We start from the raw sequence: 21,340 nt of genomic DNA on the forward strand, positions 1-21,340 counted from the left end.
AGGGGTGAAGATATAAATAGTTTGATTTATCTAATTTGCATGGACTAATAAGCTATGTGACTTTTAATCTGTCCAGGAGTGTGGCCGTACATGTACGGCCGCACCAAAATTTCCTCAAAGGAGTATGGCTGTACAAGTATGGTCCGTACATGTTCGGACATTTATATAAAAAAATGGCACTTGTACTAATATTTGTGGTTGTATTGAAATAATTTAATCACAAATCAAATAGTGTTTACTGGTGTAAATATATGTTTTTTTATTTAAGCAAATATGTTGCTTGTAGCATCTACTATGATGTAAAATTATAACAAGTTAAAAAAATAGCAAAAAACTCATTCTTGGACAGATTAAAAAAAGGATTACCATTATTTTTTGACATCTCATCAAAGATAAAAAAATTTAAGGACGTCATGGCATTTACGGGGCTGAACTGTCATAAGCTGATTTAAGTGATCACTTTACACACGTGTAAATTTCACTAATTCTACCCATTATTGACAGCCACACTACTCAAATTCTTGGAAGTTCTATATATATATATATATATATATATATATATATATATATATATATATATATATATATATATATATATATATATATATATATATATATATATATATATATATATATATATATATATATATGAACCAATTTCGAATCGTTGTTCTTGAATCACTAGAACTTCACTAGTGACATCTATTGGTGAGATGAAAAGAAGCTTTATTGTTGAATAGAAACTCTTTTATTAGTACATTTTTTCTTCATCTTTGATGAGATGTCAAAGAATAATATGAAAATAACTCCTTTAGTTGGAGATAATCCAGATTTGTGAACGTGTATTAGGACACACTCAAAATGTTGTAAATAAATTAACTGGCCAAATTAATTAACTAATAATAAAAGGATTCCTATAGTCGATAGAGTTTGAAAGGACTGCATGTATTATATATTTTTTGCTTTCTAATTTTTTGTTTTTGTTTTATTTACATAATCATCTTTACATAATAAAATTAAATGTTATATCAATGTAAAGGCAATATAAATAAATATGGTGTAGTAAAATAATTCAATATATAAGTCCGAACAACTTAAAAAACAACATCACTCATGGCAATCAGAGCTCTGATATTTGGAGGGAAGAGTTTTTATAAATATTTTCAAAAGATGTCGTCAATGTTTTCTTGAAGTGTTGATTATGTCAGCATTCTTCTTCACGTATAACTGCATAAACTGAAAAAGAAAAAATGTCATAAAAACTGAAAGAATTTCAGTGAAAATGATAGAATATTATGAAAGAGAATTAAATACGTATTTTTTAAACAACGTACATATTATATACACACATATGCACAGTGTTACACGTTAGGAAAAACAGAGATCGTATCGGACACTCATTATTGAAAAAAATATATATATATGACGTTTATCTGTTGTTTGAATCCTTTAATAATATTTTAAAATTACGGATTTAAGTATTTTATTTTATTTATCATGGCCTTCAGTATATTTAAACATTTATACAGATTTATAATATTACAAACATGAGCTGCAGAGCTTGATAACATATTTATAATATGCAATGAAATGTAAATATTTTTACTTCAAACATAAGGAAGAGATAATTATTTGACATTTTAAAACATTGGTTTCAAATACGACATAAAGTGTTGATATAAAAAGGTAAATATCAAAATGTAAACATTGTTACTTTCCATTTTATAAACAACATTGTTTGAAATCACTAAATATCTTAATTTTTAAGAACACGCCAATCACCAAATAGAAAATAATCACACATTTCGTAAAAAAATAAAGGCGAAAATGTATTACAACAATCAAATGGAGAACCTTGATCGTTAAAAACATATTTCAATTAATTAATATATTTTTAATTGAGCCATCTAAAAGTTTCTTCAAATAATATTTCCACTTCACTGATTCCCTTTTCTCTCACTGCCTTTCAACACAAAAAATACCCATTTGAGATTTCTATCATGTACTTCAAATATAAGAATTTTGATAAAGTAGATGTTTTGAAGTAATAATTAATCTCAAGAAAAAACTGTCTGTTATTGAATTGGTGAATTTCAAAATTTAGTTATAAAAAGATGTTTATCCACATTCAATAAAAATTTGTTGAAGTTGTTCAATAAATTTCAAGATTCAATAAATATTTTGTGATAGTTAAAAAATCATTTTTCTCGCCAATAATTTAAGCATGTAACATTTATATGTAAATATTTATATATACAAATACATATATATATATAAATATATATATATATATATATATATATATATATATATATATATATATATATATATATATATATATATATATATAAATATATAAATATATATATATATATATACATATATATATATATATATATATATATATATATATATATATATATATATATATATATATATATATATATATATATATATATATATATATATATGTAAGTATGTCAAATATATATATATAAAAATGTATATATATATATATATATATAAAAATATATATATATATATATATATATATATATATATATATATATATATATATATATATATATATATATATATATATATATATATATATATATATATATATATATATATATATATATATATATATATATATATATATATATATATATATATATATATATATATATATATATATATATATATATATATATATATATATATATATATATATATATATATATATATATATATATATATATATATATATATATATATATATATATATATATATATATATATATATATATATATATATATATATATATATATATATATATATATATATTTATATATATATATATATATATATATATATATATATATATATATATGTATATATATATATATATATATATATATATATATATATATATATATATATATATATATATATATATATATATATATATATATATATATATATATATATATATATATATATATATATATATATATATAAAAATATATATATATATATATATATATATATATATATATATATGTATATATATATATATATATATATATATATATATATATATATATATATATATAATATATATATATATATATATATATATATATATATATATATATATATATATATATATATATATAAATGTATATATGTAAATTTGATTTATAAATACGATTATTAATCAAATTTATGGTATTGTATTTGGATTCAAACTAAAATTCAAATACTGAGTAGCAAAAGTCGAAATAAAAAAAATCGAATCTTCAACGGTTATTTAGTGAACTGAATATATTAATTAGTGTTTGATTTATCATTTTGTAATATAATCAATAGGCATATAAAACATAGAATTAAATCGATATCAAATAATAATCTCTAATATTGTCTGAATTTTTTTTCTCATCAATGAATTCAATAAATTATTGTGCGAGGAAAAGTATTTATCGAGACGAAATCAAAAATGAAGTGTTGTTGATTAAATTTATGGTATCCATTATTCAAAATACATTCAGTACCTTTGTGAGCTACGATATGAAATGATTAATGGTTGTTGAGGAATTTTTGAAAAATAATTTGTATTTTTAGGGATTTTTATTCATTTGAATTTTCAATCAATTAAAGTGAACGCTTTCCCATATTTTTTTGAAGAGTAACCCGCAAAGCTTCTTTATCAAAGGTTTGTCTGTAGGCATGAAACAAAAGATAAAAAAATAATCATTTTACGAGTTTACTTTTTCCACGAATTTCTTTTAAAACATGCTTTGAATGTTTTTTTCTGATGCTTTTTGGCACATTTTAAAAACATTACAAAATAGATCAAGATCGTCGTTTTTTACGACTTCCATTTTTGGCATTTTTTTCCAACCGGTTTTGGACAAACGCCTTTTCATCTTCAGAGATGGATAAGTACATATCTATCTCTGAAGATGGTAGGATGTTTATCAAAACTGGTTGGAAAAAAGTACCAAAAATAAATGTCGTTAAAAACAATGTTTGTTATAAATAATTTAAAATACAGTTGAAGTTCTCAATTCAATAAATTATTCATCAAAATCTCATTAAAGCTAATAATTTAACATCATCTCATTAAAACTAATAATTTAAAATCATCTCATTAAAGCTAATAATTTTACATCATCTTATTAAATCTAATAATTTTAAATCATCTCATTAAAGTTTATAATTTAGCATCATCTCATTAAAGCTATTAATTTAACATCATCCCATTAAAGTTATTCATACTATTTCTGTGAGCCTAAGCGGCTCATTATTAAAAATAGGTATCAAATTATGTTAGAGTGGGTTCGAACGGAGAATCTTTTACTGAATAGTCTACGTCACTAACCACGGGACCACAAATCGTCACACAATAAAACTCATTATGTAATTCTGTGCTTAATTTTTAAATTAAAAGGTTGACAAATTATTATTCTTTTCATATCACCAATAGATGTCTCTAGTGAAGTTCTAGTGATTCAAGAACAATGTTTCGAAATTGAATCGTATATATAGAACAAGAATTTGAGTAGTATGGTTGTCAATAATGGGTGCAATTGGTGAATGTTACAAGTGTGTAAAGTGATGACTTAAACCAGCCTATGTCGTCAGCCCCGTAAATGTTCAGACTTCCCTTGAGATGAATGCGCCCTTGAGGTATTATTTTACAAAAATCGCGCTATACAAGTTATCCAAATTTATTTATTATTATTATAATTCCATATCCAAGATGTCAAAAAATAATATGAAAATTAACTCCTATAATTGGAGATAATCCAGATTTGTGAACAAGTATTTGGCACTAAAAATGTTGTTAATTTTTTAATTTTATTTATTTATTTATTTTTTTTTTTAATACATATATTCAAATCACAATTTATACATCTTTAGAACTTTTTTTTTGCAGAGACCCACCAAGCCACCTTGTCTTGTCGGTGGTATATTTGAAATAAATAATTAAACCCTTATCCGCACTCCAATGGTGCATAGGGCACTGCTTCATATGAACACAGTGTTATCTTGATCGTTTACACACGAAGGAAAGGTGATCAGCCCTCCGCTTCAGGTACCAGTCCAGGGTAATATTGAATAAATATTACAGTGAAAAACTTGTCGGTGGTATATTAATATAGATATTTAAGCAAGTTACTTGTGTTATCCCTGCAAGCTGTCATTTCCAGCTGGCACATGCTCCAGAACGTCCTTGCTTGTCCATTGGCGTCCACGGCGCAGAACGGCAGTCCGAGGTCCTCCATCTCGCAGGCGGCCCTAAAGCAGGCCAGGGCGGGCACGGTTTGGGGGAACGGTTTGGACACCGCGAGTGACAACCCTGAAATCAATTTATACCCTTGGTAATTGAATTTTTATAACAAAGAACACATTCACGGAAATGTCCGCTTTCTCTAATAGGAGAATATTTTTACCAATCCATATTCATGATTTAGAGGAATCGACACTTTCAATTAGGGTATTTTGAATGTTAAGTTGTTGTTAAAATTATATGTAATTGAATTTTTATAACAAAGAACACATTCACGGAAATGTCCGCTTTCTCTAATAGGAGAATATTTTTACCAATCTATATTCATGATTTAGAGGAATCGACACTTTCAATTAGGGTATTTTGAATGTTAAGTTGTTGTTAAAATTATATGTAATTGAATTTTTATAACAAAGAACACATTCACGGAAATGTCCGCTTTCTCTAATAGGAGAATATTTTTACCAATCTATATTCATGATTTAGAGGAATCGACACTTTCAATTAGGGTATTTTGAATGTTAAGTTGTTGTTAAAATTATATGTAATTGAATTTTTATAACAAAGAACACATTCACGGAAATGTCCGCTTTCTCTAATAGGAGAATATTTTTACCAATCTATATTCATGATTTAGAGGAATCGACACTTTCAATTAGGGTATTTTGAATGTTAAGTTGTTGTTAAAATTATATGTAATTGAATTTTTATAACAAAGAACACATTCACGGAAATGTCCGCTTTCTCTAATAGGAGAATATTTTTACCAATCTATATTCATGATTTAGAGGAATCGACACTTTCAATTAGGGTATTTTGAATGTTAAGTTGTTGTTAAAATTATATGTAATTGAATTTTTATAACAAAGAACACATTCACGGAAATGTCCGCTTTCTCTAATAGGAGAATATTTTTACCAATCTATATTCATGATTTAGAGGAATCGACACTTTCAATTAGGGTATTTTGAATGTTAAGTTGTTGTTAAAATTATATGTAATTGAATTTTTATAACAAAGAACACATTCACGGAAATGTCCGCTTTCTCCAATAGGAGAATATTTTTACCAATCTATATTCATGAATTAGAGGAATCGACACTTTCAATTAGGGTATTTTGAATGTTAAGATTATTATAAGTTATTAAAATTATATGTCCTTAATGAGTAATTTTGTCCGCCTTCGTAGTGTAATGGTCAGCACGCACGGCTGCCGTTCTGGAGGTTCTAGGTTCGATTCCCATGGGGGGTTAAATAAATATAAGTGATTTTTTCACTGCAATATTTATTCAATATTACCCTGGACTGGTACCTGAAGCGGAGGGCTGATCACCTTTCCTTCATGTGTAAACGATCAAGATAACACTGTGTTTATATGACGCAGTACCCTATGCACCACTGGGATGCGGATGAGGGTTTTATTATTTGGAGAGGGGAAAGTCAGCGGGATAAAAACAAGTGTTTTCTTTAATCATTGTAAAAAATGCCTAAGTATAACTTAAATTGAAAAATATAAATTGAAGAGTTTTCGAATATTATTTCATTTATTTTCGTTCGCAATAATAATAATATAATTATTTATTTATTTTCAATTTGTTTTAAATAATGAGATACCGATGACATTCAGAAAATCTCGTTATATTAAACCTGTGGAATGTTTACTTTTTCTTATCTTGAAATTCTAATACAAGTGACGGGTGTGAGTCGAAAACAATTTGTTTAGATTAATACAATTGACGTCTGCAAAACGTCTTTCATTTGCGAATGAACGACATTAAAATTCAACAATCTGAATAGATTGGATGAGTTTGAAAGGCTTAATGAAATTTAAAACAGACGTTTAGCACCCTAAAGGTCGTAACGTTAAAAGTTGTAAGGTTGCGATGGATCTGTGACATCGTGTCACCAAATCGATTCATTAGCCAGAAATAAAAGCGATTTTGTCATTTTCTGGATAAAGTTAAATACGGAGCGCATTTATAATTTTTTTTTAAAAATTGAAAAAAGGAATAGACCGCAAAGCGTCTATTTTAGATGCTTGTCTGCAAGTAGGATACTAAGGATAGGGAAGGTGAGTGTAAAAAATACATCATAAACATCCAATTTAAAATAACTCTTGAATTAATTTTTCAATTGGCGGGAATCGAACCCGCGATGCCAGTTTCGCAGTCGAGCGTCTACCAAGTACGCCACAGCGCCTGCCAAATACATTTATTAAATATCTAAGTGCATTCATATGTGAGCTCTCGGCAAAATCTATGGTTGATTTGAGTAAGCTTTTTTAGTAACCCATTTAAACGTATGCAATATGCTTTCCAAATTATTTCACATACTGAGAGACGCCTAAAAACATGATTAAATTTTTATGAGTTTTATAATTTTTTCAGTTATTTTATTAACTACATTTTGGGTGCGTTTAAATCCGGTTTTCCATTTCGTAAAAAGTATAAAGTATATTTTGTATTTTTAAGGACTAAATATGATATATGTATACGTTTCAAAAATTTGAGCAGTGTTGTGGTCAATCATAGGTAATGGTGAATGCTACACGTGTACACAAGCCAGCTTTTGATGGGTTAGCCTCGTAAATACCCATTTTTCCATATTCTTCTTATCTTCTATATTGAGATGTCAAAAAAATACTAGTAGTATGTTTGGCTACGTATTTTGGAGGACTCGCGGCGGAGCACATGACAGAAAATAATTATCACGTACGTATTATTTTGAAAAGCAAATATTATCTTTATTTGTTTGTAAAAAAAATTACATACTTTAAAATCTTCTCAGGTAAGGCCAAAGGTTAACAAGTTGCTTATTGCTCGTGCACAAATATCTAATTTCAAGAAACAATTAACGCTATTTACAACGTGATTCTGCTTAGACAATCATGGTTATTATGCGCAGTGTCATAGCGTGATTAGTGTATATTATCATTTAACATTCAATTTATTATCTTACTAATACAGAAACATTGAACTTGAATAAATCTACACGTTTTGCGATGCAAATCTGGATTTGCCAAGGAAAATTATCGAAGGTACTTACTCTAGATGGCTCCCGGAGAATATTAATTGGGTACTAACAATGTGCGCGTTGCATGTGATTGATCATTAAATATATCACCTGGCCTGTAACCTTTATCTATGCTCCTGGTAGTTATTTCACAAAGGTGAGTTTTTCACATGTTTTTTTCTAGTATATTCAAGTATATTTTATCTTATTAATGCATAAGTCAATCTACAACCAGATCAAGCACAACCATCGACGCAGTATTCTCTCGTTATTTATATTAAAAAATGCTGTTCAAATTATTTGCTTCATACTTCAGCTATTACTTTCTTACAGTATGAATAAATGAAAATAGATTACTATTTATAAATTAATTTGTCTGCCTCCGTAGTGTAATAGTCGGCACGCTCGGCTACCGTTCTGGAGGTCCCGGGTTCGATTCCCAGGGGGGTCAAATAAATACATGTGATTTTTTCATTGTAATATTTATTCAATATTACCCTGGACTGGTACCTGAAGCGGAGGGCTGATCACCTTTCCTTCATGTATAAACGATCAAGATACCATTGCGTTTATATGATGCAGTGCCCTATGCACCATTGGGGTGCGGATAAGGGTTTAATTATTATTATATTATTTATAAATACATTAAAAAAAATAATGAATACAGTTTTTCAAATACCAAATGCAACATGGCCACTTTCTTATCCTGAAATAATGAAATCGTCAACAAATGCAAAGAAAGTAAAGCATAAAATGAACTGTTTCTAGAACCTAAAAAGTTTCATTTCTAACATGCAAATTCTCTTTCATTTTTTTGGTGTTGTTGTTTGAAGTTAATATTTAAATATGTCTTAAAAATCTATAAGAATCACCACCATATTAATTTCATAATAACTTTTCTCATTTATTCAGAAAAAAATGTATACAGCGGATCAAAGTGAAAATTTTGTACTCTGTAATATTTACCATACGACTTTTTGATATCTCATCAAAGATGAAGAAGAATATGGAAGTCTGGGCATTTACGGGGCTTACGACCGTCATAGGCTGGTTTAAGTGATCACTTTACACACGTATAACATTCACCAATTCTACCCATTATTGACAACCACACTACTCAAATTCTTGGAAGTTCTATATATATGAACCAATTTAGAAACCTTGTTCATGAATCACTAGAACTTCACTAGAGACATCTATAGGTGAGATGTAAAGAAGGTTTTTACTAAGCAGAAACTCTTATATTAGTATGTGAGATCCGAATCCTGGATTATAATCACACACATGAGAAACGCCAGAAAATACCATTTTCATTTTTATGATTAAGCTTATAATTTGACCAGATAATTTATTTACAACATTTTGAGTGTGTCCAAATACTTGTTCACAAAATCAATAAGTAATATGAAAATAACTCCTGTAATTGGAGATAATCCAGATTTTGTGAACAAGTATTTGGACACACTCAAAATGTTGTATTTACCATACGACTTAAAATTGAGCACCCATAATTACGTTTATCAATTTTATTTCTTGGCAATGAAAAAATATCTTAATTTTTAGATTACAATATACAATTTTAAAGTTAAATCTTTGTTTTATATACTAGATTTTTTTTACAATATCTGTACATATGTCATAATTAATCGAAATATGTAAGTAGATTGATAATAAAATATAAACAGTAGGAACGTTCGTTCATCATCGTTTATTTATAAAATAATGACCCAAAGACTCACGACCAGAAATAGCTCTTGATAAACGAAACATTAAATATCAAACTCACAACAACAAGTTTTAAAATAAGATTATTCAATACAGATCCATGCTTATTTTCAAACAGATGTATTTAAAATATATTTTGTTTTCTTCCGTATTGCTGTTTATTTAATAAGAAAATATTTACTCAAAATGTTAGTAATATTATCTTCATTAACATCTTATTATCTCAAAGTTCATAGTAAATAAATAACAGTACTAAAAAATTAAGATAAAAACCTCAAAAAACTAAGTATAATAAATATATTGAATTAAAAAAAAGTATTTCGGTTTTTCTTCGTTAATACAACTTTTTCTTTGAATCTATTGTGACACGTGTTCGGATGCATTTATTTTATTGAATAAAAAAGGCAATGTCTAAATGTTGTCAAAAATAAAGTCTAAAGTCTATATTATGTCCTTGGTACGTTGAAGGGTGAAGGATAAGGATAACTGTGATAAATGGTCGACACGTCGGTAAAAGAAAATAATACGCGGTTGTACCCAATTAAATATTTTTAATATTCCATTTCAAAAGTCAAACTTTTGATTCGTTATTAAGGCTATTGATAGAAATCTTCTGCAAAGATAACTAGATCCTACCCAAAACTATTCACTACCTACCCCGATTAAAGTCTTTTAATAATGTATGCACGCCACTGTTTTGAATGTTCTTTTTCGCTAAATAAACAAACGTTTTCTTTACTGTCGTTTATGCATTTGATCAAAGTGGAACTTTTTGGAGCATGATATCAATCCATTTTCTTTTTGCTACCACTGTGGATTTAGTGATAAAAATATCAAAGGAATTTATTTTTTTGTTTTTAAAGAAAACTAACTCAAAGAGCATCGCTAGTAAAAAAGATGGTTAATGTTTTATCACGTTGTACATAACTATTGTTATTATTATTGGTATGTATGTACTATAGGTATGTGTATTTGAAGGAATATTATTTATCTTTTTCTCTTGTCCAATGGTACATAAGGCACTGCATTTTTTATATATATATATATATATATATATATATATATATATATATATATATATATATATATATATATATATATATATATATATATATATATATATATATATTTATACATATATATTTATTTATATGTATATATATATATATATATATATATATATATATATATATATATATATATATATATATATATATATATATATTTATATATATATATATATATATATATATATATATATATATATTTATACATATATATTTATTTATATGTATATATATATATATATATATATATATATATATATATATTGTATATATATATATATATATATATATATATATATATATATATATATATATATATATATATATATATATATATATGTATAGTATATAAATATATTTATTTATACTTTTTACACGGATGTAATTTATTAACAAAAGGGTTATAAAACTCACCGAAGCAAAACACAAGAAAAACTTTCATTTCACTCATAATTTTCTATGTGAAATATGAATTAATCTTCACTTAACAATCCTTAATGGTTTTTGATTCATAAAAAAACTTCTTAACTAAACTGCATATATTAGTAGAATGTTAGCACTTGTATTGAATTGATTGATATCAAAAAGTTTATTTGTTTGTGATTTTTTCCTTGTAATTAATAAATACGCGCAAAAAATGACTTCGTATTTAAGTTCAAACTGCAAAGGATTGAACTGATGTAAATCACATGTCTGCTCTTTCGAACCATGTATAGCGGAATGTCATGATAGCGGTGAATCCATAAAGGAGAATTTTGCAAGTATTACACATTTGCGCTTCCGTAGCATAAGCGATAAGAAATTTTAACCCAAAACGCCTATCATCAACATATTTTAAAATAAATTGTACAATTATTATTTTTTTCATTGGATGTCATCGGCGTTTTGAGCGAGCTACCACAAAGAATTTACAGGTGTCTCAACTTGATATGAAAGATCTATCGTTCCTCTTTATATGAAAGAAGAAGGAAGTCCGGGAAAAATAATTATAATAAATTTTGATAGTTAATATAGCGCCACATTCGTAAAATACTACCTTAAGGGCGCTTCCCAGGGCTTGCGACCTGGCATTTGACTAGCTTCAGCGTGATAGATTTTTTACTAATTTATAAAAAAAAAATGTACGAGAGGGTTAATAATAAATCAATAAACAATATTATTAATTAATTGATTGACCTTCATCGTACAGAGGTACAACATTAATAACATATTTTTTCAATAAAATGCAATCACATTTGTTTGTATACTAGCTTATATGTATCTTCAATTAGATACGATGATATGTATCTGCGTCGTTTTAATTTTTTTTAAACCAAAATAACAATTTTCTCGTGGGAACCGATGCTACCACGTTTATCTAACATACCGCTATCATGAATCATATCCTGAAACTGACCTCATTAACGATTGCAAACCAGGAATAATTGCAGTGATTTTTTTATCTCCTGACCTTTCCAATGCAATGACATTTATTTTTTAATTAGGACGCTTGAACCCCCACAATATGTCCCATGTAGATAATAATGAAATATTTGGAACTGGAATTGAAACCTGAACCGGAGGTGGATTTAATACAGGTTTGATAAAATCTGGAGTTTGCAGGTGAGATTATATTCCATTAGTGAGTTTTATTTTTAAATCTGACATCAGTTTCTGCGTAATTTTGTCATTCAAAGACAGGCTTTTAAATTAAGAGGCGAAGTCAAATATTTAAAAGTAAATAAAACAAAAACAAAAAACGTAATTTAATTTTCGAGTGTTTTAATAAAATCATAGTTAAAAACCCTCTCTACCACAATTAGAAACCTATTTCTAATAATGAGCCACTAAGGCTCACAGAAATAGTATGAAATTGAAATATTTGTGTGAATAATAAAAACACAAATTATTCCCCTAATTAAAAAAAAAACCGGACTGGGCTCTCAAAATAAATTTAAATTTGTCAACCAAGACACAATTTAGGCAAAACAATAATAAAACTACAATAATCTTTTAAAATATGAGAAAAGAAAATCAGGCAAAAACAATTGTGTGTCTCATGTAATTATTTGGGAATTTATATTTTTTACAATAAAAGGACTGTTTGTTTTTAAATGATGAATTATGACGATACTAAAAAGTTCACTAATTGTTGGCCACTGAAAATCGTATGAATATTGAACGCAGGTTTTGCATCAAAACTTGTTTAGTAAAATCGAAACAAAATTAAGCTTTTAAACAAGTTCATAATATGAGGAAAAATGTATATTTATCTCATTTAAACATTTCAAAGAATGGGATTCTACTTTATTTTAGTATTTATCTTTTTTCTCGTTCTGTTTTTTTGTTTGTTTTGAAGTAATTTGTTATAATATAATGTTTTTTCCTTGTAAAATTTTTCATTGAATATTTTATTGCACGTATAAAAATAAAAGGTGTATATGCACAATTTTCAATGATTTATTAATGACCGAAAAAACGTTTGTTTTATTTTTGATAAATATTATGTAAAGAAAACCTTGGCCTTGGATTTTCAGATTCGCATTTTCACACTCAAATGTAAATTTCTATCATATTAAAATTAACGCTTGTACGTAAAAATTTATCTTTACCTTACAACGAACGATTTTCTTTAACAAAATATTTTTTAATCCACCGACTTTATCGTGTTTCATTTTCCGAACATCTTATTGAAGGTCTTTTGTTAACATAATTTTCCTGGTTTCTTTATCCCCATTAAAAAAAACTTTTGCTGTATTGTTGTGGAAGAAGTCCTACTAATTGGAGTTACAAAGGAAAATTCACCACTGAATACAAGAATCCTAAAGCATTATAGGGGTGCAATTTAAAGTCTATACAGTCTGTTCACAGTTATTTTACCTTCGTTTTTTTATTATTCATTTGGCAGTATTAATAATTTAAAAAATAAAGCCAAATAACTGTGAACATTTTAAAAATTATTTATTTGGTGGTATAAATACATAATTTAAAAAAAAATACAGGTAAAATAAATGTGAACAGACTGTATATGGTAAATATATCTTTTCATCACTATCCAATAAGGTTGTAGGATGCTAAAAAAGTCCTGAAAATAGTTTAGCTGATCGTAAATTGAGGTTGTATGGGTTAACTGTCACCTTGAAGATTTCAAACGGTAGTGTATTTACTATTTTTCATCAATGTTAAGAAGTAAAAACCGTATTTGCTCACAGTCTATTAAAAGCAATAACGCATCGACGATTCAAAGCGCAGTTTGGAGCTATTTGAGTCAAAAAATATTTTTTTGTTCGGTTTATAAAAATGAATGATCATGGATCCATCAACCACCAAACATAAAGATCACAATTAGAGTGTGCCCAAATACATACAAAATGTTAAGTAACTCCTAAATAGAGAAACTTGTGATCAAGTATTAAGATACAATCAAAATTTTATGATTAAAATAACTGTTCAAAGTATGAGCTGCAAAAAAGATATTATCAGACTCTCAGATATTCCATATTATGTAAAATAATCCGGGTTTAGAACTTGCATACAAATAAAAGTGTCTGTTAAATAACACTTTTCTAAAATATACTTAAAAAATAGTAAAACAAAACCTTTTCTCCAAAATGCATAAACAATACTTTCTGCCCTGTAGCGGGTAAATGTTAAGTTAAAAATGTGCCGCTTTTGCTGGGATAAAGTACATTTTCTGGGCATTCCGAAAACATGCACAACTGAAAATTGACGATTTTTTTAAAATATATGACGTTGTTTAAAGGAGTGAGCGACATGTGAACTTAAATAAATTTACTTAAAATAAACACAGAATAATTTAAAATTAAGCCAATATAACATATTTGTATGAAATTAATCAAGGTTGGTCTAAATTATATTGTATGACTCCCGATTATGTAGAAGATTTCTAAATTAAAAGTTGGCATTGATTTTATTATTTTGGATATGTATTTGATTTCAATTATGTTATGTGTGTGTGTGTATGTTTCAATATGTAAATTGATGTTTTGGTGTAAAATCGTGGTTTATCAAATCTAGTAGCCAATTCACGGTCAAATAATTAAAACCAGTATCTCGTTACAGAGAGTGCGAATAACTAGTTAACGTGAAATATTACAGTATTATTATTTGTACACACGATGGATATCCTTGACCGCGATCATCGTGTGGAAATATGTATTTTTTTAACAATATAATCATTCCACGAGACTAAAACTTTTTTATTTTATTTTTACCGTATTAAATAATACTTTAGAAAGTTAGATTTTTTTAAATTGAGAAAAATATATTTATAAATTGAGATTATTCAGATTCAATTATTTATTGATTTGGCATTAAATTTGTGGTAAAACATGATTTTATATTGAAAAAAAAACTCACTTTTGTTAGACGTAATCAGTTTGTTTTTTCACTTTTTGATAAGAATATATGTAATATAAACTATATTCTCGAAACTAGTCATGTTTACATTACTAATAAACCTGATAAATAGTCTTATACAAGTGTTTTATTTTTACGACTATCCATAATTTGTCTGCTTCTTTGATACTTTGGAATACCTATAAAATCCAGTGGTTGATAGAGTAACATAAGAAAAAATGTAAAAGTTTTTTTTTATTAAATTAAATTAAATTGATTTATGAGTTTTTACTAGTTGTAAATTTAATATTTTTTCTTCATCCTTTTTTAATCCTTACTACCACTTTCTCACCAAATAATATATTTTTTCCATCAAAAACATAGAAAGCGTACAATACTTATTTATTAACAATTGTTTCTTTTTGACGTTTTCCCTATACTTAATATAAACATTAAAATAAATCTATTTAAATAATAATTAATAATTTAGTTGATTTGAAAATTTGCATTCAAATAGGCACGTGTTTTTATTTATTTTAAATTGTGACTTCTATTTTAACCTACGAGAGATATTTTTCAAACAGCCGTTATTACCGCAATGCAGAGCCATCTCTTGAACGATATAGCAACACATGCAATCAAACATTTCTCATGGCGAACAGCATGCTTCTTACACAGCTGCTGTCATCATTCAATGTTTTCAATTGCATTGTTGTTTCATGAATTTTTCGTGCTTCATATAATGTATTGGAAATGAGTGTTTTTTTATTATTATTATTTTCCCATCTAACCAAAGTGGGCTACACTAAATTTTTATGTAAATTTCAAATCGATTGATGGAATTCAAAATGTGGTTTAAATATCGCATATCACTCACTCCTTTCAAGAACGTCATAAATAAAAAAAAACTTGATTTTTCAGGACAACGTTTTTAAAGTTTAAAAATATTATACAATGTATTAAAAATAAATATCAAACCATTTACTGAACGTTTTACTGTGCAACAGATCTTCTGAGGTAAAAACTGAAGGTTTTTTCTCCATTTGAAAAATATTAAGCTTATTAAACAAATGATCAAATAATACCTTTTCTTAAAAATGCAAAAACAACACTTTCTGCCCTGTAGCGGGTAAATATTAAGTTAAAAATATGCCTCTTTTCTGGGATATAGTACATTTTCTGGGCATTCTGAAAACACGCACCACTGAAAATATACGTTTTTTTATGACGTTCTTGAAAGGTGTGAGCGATATGTGTAAAATATTTTTGAGCTAGAATAATTAATGCATGTATCCGGTCATTATTAAAAAGTATGTGTGAGAATATTTAAATTATTAAGACTTTATTTGGTCAAACAACGACATGGTTGCCTTCAGTTGATTTTAATAAATGTGTGTAAATACCTTTATGTACAGGTCATATACATATTCAATAAAAATCACAGAAGCCGATGGTCATCTGCTTGCGGTCTTTGACATTAGGCATTGAATCGTGGGTATAAATATAAATGTACATTCGATCTAAGGTCCACAACCTTATAACTGAGGTTCAAACTAGAGAAACATTTATCTAAATGTACGAGAGAATAAATAACAAGCACTCTTATTTTACTGAGACATTCAAATTTCAAATTGTCAAAGGATGTGTTTATTCGCAACCAACCTATCGCTATATAACTCTTAGCTGCCCTGGTAAAAATAAATAAAAATACTTAAAATATGACATTGTTTTTTGACATCTCATCAAAGATGAAGAAGAATATGGAAGTCTGGGCATTTACGGGGCTGACGACCGTTATAGGCTGGTTTAAGTGATCACTTTACACACGTGTAACATTCACCAATTCTACCCATTTTTGACAACCACACTACTCAAATTCTTGGAATTTTTATACATGTGAACCAATTTTGACACATTGTTCTTGAATCACTAGAACTTCACTAGAGACTTCTATTGGTGAGATGAAAAGAAGCTTTTCACTGAGCAGAAACTCTTTTATTAGTATATGAGGTCCAAATCCTGGATTGAAATCAATATTATAATATTATATTTTTATTCATCTTTGATGAGATGTCAAAAAATAATATGAAAATAGCTCGTGTAATTGGAGATAATCCAGATTTTGTGAACAAGTATTTGGACACACTCAAAATGTTGTGACTAAAAATATGACGTAACTGTTCCTTTTTCGCTACCAAATGGGGATGGTATGTGTTACTTTTGAGAAGCTAGAAATACGCAATGTTTTTATTTTTTTCTTCAATCCTTTTTCGCACCCGATAGTACATAGGATATTCAATCGTATTGACGTCACTGCGTGATCATGATCGTTAATTACAGGTATGGGGATCATCTTCTTCTGTGCGTGTCTTGTCAAGCCCCATGATGTCATAAAATTAATTGTTCTTGTCATGGGCAGCTCTAAACAGCGCCTTGACAGTTCTGATTTCCGTCTTATCTCGTATATTCCGGAGCCAGGAGATCTGTCTTCTGCCTACACTTCGTCAACGTTCTATTATGCTTTCATAAGGTTTAATGGCACAACAGAAGGTTGACGAGGCGTGTGGTTGAAAAGGGTATCAGAACTACGATAGAGTATGCTTTGCTGGAAAGTATGCTACGAAAAGTCATAAAAGTGGACTTCCAGACTTCGCGAGCTCCGGGCAATGTGACCATTGATATCAGAAAGGGGCAAATGGCGGGTTTCCAGCGCCATAAAGGTAGATACACCCAGCGAAGGGAATCTAATTCCGACAGAAAATCTTCCGGAGAAGGAAAGAGGAAACCTTTTTGCACATATCTTCTCAAGACTTCATTATTCATGAATAATATGCTCCCGAAAGATATTATGTTTACTTGAAAACAGTGTTAAAATTCGTAAAAAATAGCTTTTTTAAATTTTGAAACAGGTAGATTCCGTATATTTAAGAAGTTTGATATCTAGGGATGGAAATATTAATAAATATAAAAAAAGATAATGAATACTTGGAAAAGAGTGATTGATGCAATGAAATCAGTTTTAGCAAATATATTCCTATCAGCGAAAGCTGAAATGGCAATATACAACGGAGTCCTTGTAACAACTCTAATGTATGATATCGGTATTGCTATTGACGTAGTGATATCTTAATCATTAATTCCTTGAAGGCACGGTGTTAAATAATATAAATTGCTCCCAAAAGATGCATTATACTTGAGTTGAGCTTTGAATAATCAAATTTCAAAACCTATTTAAGTAACGGCTATTTGTTTGAAGAAGTCGTCATTCAGTTGGTATTTTTTTTATTCGACGTCCCATGTCTAACATCTACGTATATTTATTTGTGTTATTCTAAGTCGCCAATTGAAAGGGTGTGGGATTTGAATGTTCGAACCGCCTGGGGATTAATAAGCTTTGATGTGCTTAAATTTAAATTGAATCTTCTTGGGTAAACAAACACTCAATGCTATGTTGATTCTATATTGAGTTTGAATGGATAACTTCAGCCATTTGCATAAAGAACAACAAAACAAGCACATAAAACCGATTGCGAGAAAAGTACAAGCGGATATGAAATTTAATTCATTGATTTGGCAGTCACAATGTGGTAAAATCTATCAATTTTTAATTTGTGTTTTACTTAGTAAATACGACTTTTTCTAAAATGTATTGTGACACCTGTTCAAACACCGTATGTGAAGCATATTCTAAATTTTAGAGTTGGGTCCTTGGGACGTTGAATTTTGAAGAGGGGGCAGGAGCTATTGTCCATGTTCCTGGTGATAAAATTAATATAAACTGAGTTATTTATTTTATTAATGAAAATTTATGCTAAAAATGTGATGACATACTACAATACAAAGCATACATTACATAGCAGGATATCAGATTAGATTATATTTACATACATAATATAATGTTTCTATTGCATTTCCTAAGAGACATAAAAAATAGATGTTGGTTTATATTGTGTCAGGTTGTGGTCCCGTGGTTAGTGTCGCGAACTCTTAAGTCAGAGTTTCTCGGTTCGAACCCACTCTACCCCATTTTGATACCTATTTCTAATAATTGGCCGCTTAGGCTCACAAAAATAGAATGAAATTGAAATATTTATGTTGATAATAAAAACACAAATATTCCTCTTTTTCTAAAAATATTGTACTTTAATACTTAACATGTGTCGATAATTTAATGCGTTTAAAACTTTGAAAATATTTATCAATTCTAAAATGTTATATTAAAAGTTTACTGAGCTTATAAATTGAAGAAAAAATGCTTACTTTTGGGTCAAATCTATAGACGAAATTAACGTTAAATTTTGCACCAAATATAATCTTTGCAAAGTCACTCTTGTATAATTTGTCATCGTCAGTCAAATTCAGGAATTTTACGTTTATTCCTCCCTTGTTTTTAATATTTTCGGAATGTAAAACTTTTTTATCATATTGTAATTTAAAAAATTAAAACTAAAACAATTAATAAAACAAATCGATGAAACAAATGCCCTTTATCAAACTGATATTCTTGAATGTGAATAGAAGAAAAATTTTTCCTCTTTATGAATGAAAATCACTGAAAACAATGACTTCAGGTGCGATCATATCGGATTTTTGGCAAATGACTACTGAGCACTAACCACTAAACTGCGGAGTCGCCTATTTTCTCGGGATTTTTTTAAACTACGCACTTCTTTCCTACATAATACATTCCTGGCACGTATATCCGTAATGTGATAGCAAATACGAAAATTTTTGTTGTTGAATCATCAACAATATGTAGTTAATATGGTAATCTATTGATCACTCGACGGAGAAAATAAATATTAACAGCTTTAATTTAAAATCTAACTGGATTTTCAAGGTAAAACAACCTGGTCATATGATATATACATTAGAAATATTTGTATAAAAAATAGAACAATATTATACGCAAAACTACTTTTAAGTATATTAATTTAAACACAACTAGTTTCAATATCCACAGATGTTCTTAGGTGAAAATATAATCTTGGTATTTTCATTTGTTTATGAAAACATCTGTAGTTCTTGAAACAAGCCGTTTTACATTAATAAAATCAAAAGTAGTTTTATGAAAATGTTCACTTATCACAAAGTAAATGCCAAATCAAAAAAATTATCCAAATTATTGATTCAATTAACTTAATTTAAAAAATGCATAATTTAATTCGTCATTTACTTGGATTACTTGAAAACAACTTTTTAATTGAACTCTATTTTATTTTTCAGTTTCCTTCAGATTTTTGTCTCACGGAAAACATTTGCACCGTATTGTTTCAAGATACTTGGTAGTTTTAAAGGAATTAAGTATGCTCATGTTTTAAATATTTATGAGAATACAATTCAGGAAGAATGCATAATACCATATTTGTATATGAACGCGGTTTACATATATTACTTCATATACACATAATTGAATAAAACATGTAAATATATATATATATATATATATATATATATATATATATATATATATATATATATATATATATATATATATATATATATATATATATATATAATATATTTAAATATATATACATATATATATATATATATATATATATATATATATATATATATATATATATATATATATATATACTTACTTCACTGTAGGGGATATTACGATTTAAAAATAATTCATAAAAATGTATTACACTATACTTATAATGCAGTTATTGTTTAATTGAATTAATTGTAATGACGTTCATACATAGTACATTATAATATATATTTTATATGAACACTATAAAAGGTGTGACATCCGCTACTTAAAAAAGTCATATGTGTATAATGTATGTGCTGTGCAGTGAATGATCATATTATTAGAAAGGCTAGAAAATAATAAAAAAAGTCAACTTTAAATATCTTACACATGTGACAAAAGGATTATTTTTAAGA

At 27.3% G+C, this 21,340-nt stretch overlaps 1 long non-coding RNA gene across 1 annotated transcript; it reads right to left on the minus strand.

Annotated features, from left to right (window-relative positions):
- Positions 1-929: 929 nt before the first annotated feature.
- On the minus strand, positions 930-11,826 carry LOC148308762 (uncharacterized). The gene is made up of 3 exons (XR_015837642.1): positions 11,516-11,826; positions 5,187-5,366; positions 930-1,236 (listed from the first exon to the last, which is right to left on the minus strand). It is a non-coding gene; the product is annotated as an uncharacterized LOC148308762 (long non-coding RNA).
- Positions 11,827-21,340: the final 9,514 nt, after the last annotated feature.

Source organism: Brachycentrus maculatus, unplaced genomic scaffold (genome assembly GCF_059751285.1).
Source record: "Brachycentrus maculatus isolate JH-2025_06_01 unplaced genomic scaffold, ASM5975128v1 h1tg000150l, whole genome shotgun sequence".
Taxonomy (NCBI): Eukaryota; Metazoa; Arthropoda; class Insecta; order Trichoptera; family Brachycentridae; genus Brachycentrus; species Brachycentrus maculatus.